At 38.7% G+C, this 8,768-nt stretch overlaps 1 pseudogene; it reads right to left on the bottom strand.

Annotated features, from left to right (window-relative positions):
- Nucleotides 1–5,626: 5,626 nt before the first annotated feature.
- Nucleotides 5,627–6,553, bottom strand: LOC115304933 (annotated as a pseudogene).
- Between the last annotated feature and the right edge of the window lie 2,215 nt (nt 6,554–8,768).

Raw genomic sequence — 8,768 nt, 5'->3', positions numbered from 1 at the left:
TTATCTTGGCATCAAAATAGCTTTTGTATGCTAGCTGCTCACCAAATGTTGGTTAAATTGATTAGTTAACACAAGGGAAAAAATAGATTCCGCTAGTCCTTTTGCCTCATCTATTTCTTTAAAATGATGCTAAGGTAGAGAATGTGATTTGTATATGTGGTCAAATGGGGTTTCTAGTTGAACTTATTTGTAACACTTAGGCTTTTCTTTTATAGGAACATAATTTGCTGTAGTAGAATTATCACATGGTATAGACCAAAACAGAATGCATCTCCTCTGTAGGAAGGCACCTATGGAAAAGAGAGAACCCAGAAACGTTTGTACTAAGCTTGCTCGTTATTTTTTTTTCTTCTTCCAAATTCAGCAATCACATGGGGGATGAACTGAAGTGTTATTTTTCCAGAAGTGTCTCCATAAGGAAATATGAAACCAGTAGATAGGTGAGAAGCCTGAGAGTCAGAGAGATTAGGTAATTTGTACAAGATCAGAAGGAGAGGGTATGTCTGAACCTAAACTTTTTAACACTAAACCAAACACTTTTTTTAAAGAACCCTTTAGAATAGTGTGAAGAAGGACAGCAAGGGGCTGTGCTGCACCATGGTAGGAAATAGCTGGTTCCCCAGAGGGATGAAGCCTGGTGAGTGGGCTGTGGCCTGTCGCATGGGACCCCAGCTAAAGGCAAAGAAAGTTCATGTGCTGTGGGTGCTGCTCAGTGGGACACCAGGAAAAGTCAAAGTCAAGTCAACACAGGGAAACCAGAGAGGAATATAAAAATCGAAACGATATGATTTATTTATTTTTCTCATTTCATTTATTTGAGAGAGAGAGCAAGTGTGGGAGGGGAACAGAGGGTGAGAGAGAGAGAAAGAGAGCAGAGAGAGAGAGAGAGAGACAGAGAGACAGAGACAGAGAGAGACAGAGACAGAGCGGGAGCACATCTCAAGCAGGCACTATGCTCAGCGCAGAGCCTGCTGTGGGGCTCTGTCCCACACCCTGGGATCATGTTCTGAGGAAAAATCAAGAATCAAATGCTCAACCAGCTGAACCACCCAGGCACCCTGAAGCCATAGGATTTTTATCAAGTTCTAGGCATGAGTAATTGCCTTTGCCATATGACTTGACTTTACTTTTTTCCCTAGCTCTCTTGTGATACAGTTGACATGGAACATTGTATAAGTTCAAGGTATACAACATGATGCTTTGATACAGATGTATATTGTGTAGTTATTGTCACAATAAGGTTGGTTAACAAATCCATCACCTTACATAATTATCATTTTCTTCTTGTTATGGTGAGAACAATTAAAGCTCTACTGTCCTACCAACTCTTGAGTATACAAAATGGTATTGTTGACTGTAGTCACCTTGCTGTACCACAGATTCCCAAAATGTATTCATCTTATAACTGAAAGTTTGTACCATTTGGCCAACATCTCCTCATTCTCCCATCCTCCAACCCTCCACTGTTCTACTGTCTCTATGAGTTCAATATTTTTAGATTCTAAATATACATGAGATCATACCTATTTGTCTTTGTCTGCCTTACTCATTTAGTATAATATCCTCGAGGTACATCCATGTTGTCATAGAAGGCAGAATTTCAGTCCTTTGTACTGAATAATACTCCAATGTGTGTGTATGCCTGTGTGCATGCATGCATATCACATTTTCTTTTTCCATTCGTCCATTAATAGACACATATTGTTTCTGTATGTTGTTTTGGCTATCCATTAATGCTGCAGTGAACATAGAACATAAGAGTGCAGATATCTATTCGAGATCATGATATCATCTTTTACCAGTGTGTATATGCACAGAAGTGGGACTACTGGATCACATGGTAGCTCTGTTTTTAATTTTTGATGAACCTCCATCCATTTTCCCATAGTGACTGTACCAGTTTGCATTCCTGTCAACAGTGGCCTAGGGTTCCCTTTTCTCCACATCCACAGCAGTATTTGTTATTTCTGGTTTGTTTGGTAATAGCTCTTCTACTTTTCTTATTTGTATTCCATCACATCTGCATTTGAAGATTTTGTACTTCCATTTAAAATAATTTAAAGGGCACTTGGCTGGCTTAGTCGGTAGAGCATGTGACTCTTGAGCTCGAGGTTGTGAGTTTGAGCTCCATATTGACTGTAGACATTACTTAAAATAAAATCTTAAAAATAAAATAAAATAGGGGCACCTGGGTGGTTCAGTTGGTTAAACATCCAACTCTAGGTTTTGGCTCAGGTCCTGATCTCATGGTTGCTTGGGTTTGAGCCCTGCGTCAGGCTCTGTGCTGGTGGTGCAGAGCCTGCTTGGGATTCTCTCTCCCTCTCTGTCAGCCTCTTCCCACTTGTGCTGTCTCTGTCTCTCTCAAATAAATAAATAAAACTTTCAAAATAAAATAAAACAAAAAGTCTTAAAAGTTTTTTAATTAACTTGTACTAAAGATATAAACTTACTTTGAGGTGTGGAAGACTCTCATACCTGGTGACATATGACTGGGCCAGTAGACAGAATGCTGCCTTAAGCTCTGTTGGCTCATCTCTTGTTAATGTCTGATGCCTTTGTGGTATTTTTAAAACAAGGAGCATAATGGCTTCTCACTTACTAATGGCAGTGAAAAGTGAAAACACATTAAAACATCAATGTTAGTATTGTTTGCCATAGCAATCGATGGAAACTACACACTTTATCATATTTTTTTATAACCTATCCTCTGGTGTGTGTGTGTGTGTGTGTGTGTGTGTGTGTGTGTGTGTGCGCACATACAGATAGCTGTGGTGTCAATATTAGGAGACGAGGCAGGCAGTTATTGACCAGTTTTGACTTGGAGTGTGCCATGATCTGAGCTTATATAAGTTGTCTGATTAAGGCAAAGATATTGAGGCTTTACTCAAACAGAGAGATTGGATGCTGGGATAACAATTGGAAAGCCACCAAATTTATTGAAAGTAAACGGTGCTTGTGGGAAAGAAGAAAGGTAGATAGATTTGGGTCTTTGTGGCAGTGGCATCTCCAAGGATTGGCAACTTTGATTTGGTGATAGAGAGAGGGAGACAACACTGCCGACGCTGAGACTTTGAGCTGAGTCACTGCCAGGATGCTGGTTTATTTAATAAAGCCACGAGGCCCCAGTGCATGCTGAGGGGATGGCAGAGAGCTGAGTGGAATAAAAGGCTTGGGCTCAAAAGGGTTTTTGTCTCTCTGAACATGTTTCCTATATTGGCTGAATATAGTAGGATCTTCTAGTGACTGGATGACAGAGAAGGAAGGGTCTTAAATGTTCCATGTTCTCAAATCACTCTTCCAATAATTCTGTTCAAGTAGTGAGCTGCTATCCTCAGCAAAAATAGGGAAGTCTATTGAAATGATAGAACACTTGTGTATTTTGTGTTTAGGACCATGTTGCCCCCATTATATTTTCCTGTGGTATATTGAAACTTTAAAGGAAGTATTCTGTGAAAGTTTACTGAAGACTTTTTCCCTTTGATGCTCATCAAGGTTAAAGAAAAAGATTCCCTTTTACCTTGTAACTGTAAGGGATAATTAACTCAGGATTGTTTTCTTTTGTGTGCTCCTTTTAGCTCTATTATTATTATGGAATTCAGAATAGGATCACAATCAGTAGTGCAAAATGAGTGTTCAGATTGTGGCACTTGCTCCAGGAAAAGAATAAGAAAAAAAAATTATTCAGGTGAGAAAAGCAATCCATTAGAAGGTTCCCATCGTATTTGGGAGGTATTTATCTTTTTCTTTTTTTTTTTTTTTTGCCTTATCACTAGTTCTCTGCTGTTTCTCACCCTAAGTATATACCTGAACTTTCTCCTCTGTAGAATTTCTTGCATTTTTTATTCAGATGACAAACTTGGGCTTTCCACATTAATTCAGTTTTCACTCCTTAGTCATAATACACAAAACATCAAACTCTCACAAGGGAAATGTACGAATGCTGCATGGAACTTGGGAATAATGCTATAAACAAATTCATTGCCAAGAACCTATTGTCGTGTTTCAAATGCAGAATTAATAACCTGATCCAAGAGCACACATGCTATTCATCAAGGTTTTCCCCTGAGACTATATTTCCTCTCTCTACTGTCCCCACATTACTGAAGAATTCTGGAAACTGGAATTTTTTTTTAAAAAGTCTCACATTATCATATTTTTGAAATTGCTCTGGAGAATTTGTAACCTTGGCAAAGGTTAGTCACCTTCAGCCATTTTTCTTCCCCAGGGTTCCCAATGAATAAGTCTGTTTTGCATGTGGCTTTTCTTTTCTCAAAGGTTTATGTAGCAAACATTACTGTTTCTATTTATCTCACATCCCACAGAACTTAATTGTTCAACTTTAATAACACCGTGACTTCTCTGTGATTTAACTAAGATACATTTCTTGTGAAAAGAAAGAGTAAAATTGTTGAATGTTTTACTGTGATTACATAGGTGTCCAAAATTGCATATTTAAGTCAATCCGTTATATTTGCCACTTTTTTCCACTTCAGCAAACACTAAATTTAAATTAGGTAATTTTGGCTTTTTGATAGACCTGCTAAATATGCATATTTAAGAGATAAAATAATTTAGGAGGAGAAATATATGACAAAAAGTAAATTCTACATTGAGAAAGCAAATATATTATTTATAATTAGAACTCTTTAAATTTTTCTAACAGATTCTATAAAGTTAACAGAACATGGGTTCTTTCACATAGTAATTTTTTAAGGATTGACTATTGTGATACCAATGAGCAAAATCATACAAAGTAAGAACAAGATATATTGTACACATTCCTTCCAATTCTAATTTTTGTAGGCCTTAGGTTGTTGTTACTTTCTTGATGACATAATTTTTCTTATCAAATTTTGATATATCTGTGTTTTTTTAAGTTAACTTTGGAACTTCTTATAATAATACTAAGTGAAAAATATTAATTATACCTAAAAGAACTTTTTAAATGTAGCATTCTTGGTGTAATTAATAACACACTTAACAAAGTTAATAATCATTTCTTTGTATAAAATTGAGTCTTATTGTGTTATTTCCATTATATAAAAGCAGTTGAAAAAGCATGTGACTTTACTGAAATTTTATTTTTCCACTTCTTTGGAAGGCCGCTATGCCCACCACTTACCACCAACACCATCTATTTTTCCACTTTTTTTTTTTTAAGTTTATTCATTTATTTTGAGAGAGAGAGCACAAGTAGGGTAGGGGCAGAGAGAGAGAGGGAGAGAAATCCAAGCAGGTTCCATGTTGTCAGTGCAGAGCTCTATATGGGGCTGGAACTCACAAGCCATGAGCTCATGACCTGAGTCAAGATCGAGTCGTGCACACTCAACCGACTGTGCCACCAGGCCTCCCTATTCTTCCACTTTTTGGAAAAACAATCTACTTTGAAGTATATCTACAAGAGTACCAAATGAAGTTATTATTAATCGGTTAATCACCTATATTACATTAGGCGATTTTATCCCAAATAAATATAATTGAACATTTGCTAGCTACTAAGCGCTTTGCTGTGTTGGGACAAAGATATTTGTTCTCCACAAAGATGTTCTTTGCTTTTGATTATCAGATATACAACATAATTGTGAAATCCATACTACTTGATCAGTATATTACAACCTCAGTGTTTGTCTAATTTTGTATCAGGCAAAATTTCTTAATTTTATTTTAGTTTAGTTATTCATTTATTTTATTTTATTTTTTGTTGCAGAAAGCTTTATTATTTTCATTTGGTCCACGGCTTAGGTGAGGGCCCCAGGGTGGTTAAAAAGCTGCCTGGTGGCTGCAAGGAGAGACAGGGCACAAGCCCTGGCACCTGGGGGATGCCAGAGGGCCCGGCTCAAAGGCTGCTGGGCTCCAGAGACTTCTAGTCGTGCGGGAGGGTGAGCCCTTGGAACAGATCCTCGCCCAGCCCCAGGCCGACGGCCTGCGGAGGTGAGTCAGGTGGTCGCCCATCTTCTTGGTGAGTTTCACCTCCTCATCTAGGAGGCGGTTCTGCAGGAAATGACAGAGATGGGGGTCAGCGCGGGCAGAACCCGGGGCACGCACATCTAAAAGGGCCTGGCTCAGGTTCTCCTCCACCCGCGCGCGGCCTCCATGGCGTCCAGGGCTTTACGCTGCTCACGTCGGGCCGGCTTCGGCGCGTCCCGGAAGTTGGCGTCTTCCGGAGCCGCGCGGCGCCCTCCCGCTTCTCCTCGGCCACTCGCGGGAGAAGTGGCCCACGCGTCACGGGCCCAATAGACGCCCAGGGAGAGGTAGGTGCGGGGGCCCGCAGGTGCGTGTTGACCCGGCGGTTGACGGCGGCCTCCACCTCGGTGGAGCGATTCTCAAGAATCTGGGAGCTCATGGCTGATGGGTAACGAGAAGCTAAGTTCAAAATCAGCTGTTGGCTGGTCCCGAAGGCGGCGGGTGGGGAAGAACATGGCTCTGAAGCTTGTGACTGGAAAAAAGGTTGGTTGGAGGGTGGTCGGAGGCCCGTAGAAGGGGCGTCCCGGGGGCTGTTCCTCCAAACGCTGTTGAAGCAGGAGACAGATCCGCAGGACCCCAGGGCGTACTGCCTTTTATGTTTTGAACTGAAATTTTAATAAAGGAGACAGAAAAATACCATGTTGTATTTTTGTAAAGGCATTTGCTTTATATCATTAAATAAACTAGGGGAAATGCCCAGAAATTATTTACGCTATTACTTGGTTACAGTAACCATGCTGTGTATTGAGAAATGCAGCCTTTTGAAATACTTGGGGGACACCTGGGTGGCTCAGACTCAGTTGAGTGTCTGACTCTTGATTTTAGCTCAGGCCATTATTTCACCGTTCATGGGTTCAAGCCCTGTGCTGGGCTCTGCACTTCCAGTGCAGAGATTCTCTTTCTCCCTCTCTCTGCCCCTCCCCCACTTGTGCTCTTTCCTCTCTCAAAATAAATAAATAAATAAATAAATAAATAAATAAATAAATAATTAAAAAAGCATATCTTATACCTAGTTATTACTTAGTGCCTAGGTCGAAGTAATGGCATCTCCTACATGGGGAATCCAATTCCTCTCACCCACTGACCTCACAAAGAATGGCCTACTGTTCGGAGAGAGGAATACGAATTTGGGTCCAGATAAACTAGAATTGGGACCCAGGACCTAATATTTATCAGCCATATGGCCTTACATATGAGTGCTCAAAACTCTGAGGTTCAGTGTTCTCAAAATATGTATCATAATGTCTGTATTTTGCGGTTTGGAGAATGAAGTTGTGGATATAAATTGTTTGATAAAATAACTACCTAGGATATGGAAACACCCAGTAAATGATAGCTCTCCATTTCTCCAAACGTCAGTATAATTTCTTCAGATACAAAGATGGCAACACTGACCCACCCTCAGAATTACTGTCACACTCTTAAGTGAGGACCCTTTTTGATGGAGGGCATGCATTTATAGAATGGCTGGTCAAATAAGGAGTGTAATTTGTGATTAGGCAACAGAAGGAAGCTAACTATTACTGGAGGGATTCAACATGATCTTGGCCTTAGTTTTTCATACCTTAATGGATTATCTAGTTTTAGACTCCGTGAAGATTCACAGGCACATTAATTTATATATTGTAGTACTTTTGCAGTGTCTATACATCATATGAAGTCACATCCTGGTAAATACACTTGAAAATGTGGTATATCACCTCAGAGAAAAGAATCAAAGATTAAATTTAGCAGTTCAGACTGCCAGCCTTGGTTACCTTCTTTGACCCAGGACCTAATTTAAGCCAAGTTAACTTTACACTGTGAAAAGTAAGAACTAATTGTGCCTGTCAAAGCAAATTCTTCAAGAAAAGAGAAGGCCACCTTTCCCCTATTTGAGAGAAAAGAGAGGGAAGGGAAAAGCCGAGAGTCTCTTGACGTAAATGTGCAAGTTTGCTTCTGGCTAAAAGTTAATTAGTTGCCCCTGTTCTCAACTCTGAGCCCTGAGAAAAGTGGAAAACTTGTGTTCTTTATTCAGGTAACTTTTAAATTATACAGATTGTACTCATGTTAGGCTTTCTTCAGATTATAGATGTGGGGTTTTTTTTTATTTGTATTGACTGATTTCATATTCTAAGCTTAATGAAAGAACAATGGAAAACTATAAATGTTGGCCAGTCTTTTTCTAAAGATTTTGCTTTTGAGTTGTATGGAGTCAAAGCTAGTGAGGTATTCTGTGCCTGCATTAGGGAAATAAGATTTTAAATGGTTTTCTAAAACTAACTTGTCCTTCTTCAACCTCTTGGCAGAAAGCTGTATTAATTAAAATAATTATAATAATAATAAAAATAAATATAATTTGGTATATTATATAGACTGCCAAGTTTTCATTAGTAAGGAAAATCTTAAGGTTTGCTTAACACTGACATTTTGATAATAACACAATCTTAAATCACTAAAATATCATTTTTATTTGATGTTATATAACAATGTAAAAAATAATCCAGTTTTTCTTATTTTAAATCATTATGTTTTATAACTGTGTGTACTTTGCTGAAAAAACTGTAAAAATAAATTGATTTTTTTTATGGGGCTTAGGTAATTTGTTCCCAGAATGTTTGAGATTATATTATGGCAAGATAAAAAGTTACTGGCATTTACATTGCAGGTGATGCTGTCTTTATAGGTTAGATATAATTAAAGACATTGCTCACTAATTTTTTACAGTTTTCAAAGCTGGTTTCTAAAAATGTACATTTGCAGAGTAATCATATTCTGTATTTAATTCCCAAGATAAAGAGATATATTGCTTAAGCCACTAGAGC

This window comes from Suricata suricatta, chromosome 10 (assembly GCF_006229205.1).
Source record: "Suricata suricatta isolate VVHF042 chromosome 10, meerkat_22Aug2017_6uvM2_HiC, whole genome shotgun sequence".
Lineage (NCBI taxonomy): Eukaryota > Metazoa > Chordata > Mammalia > Carnivora > Herpestidae > Suricata > Suricata suricatta.
This window is presented reverse-complemented; position numbering and strand designations above follow the sequence as displayed.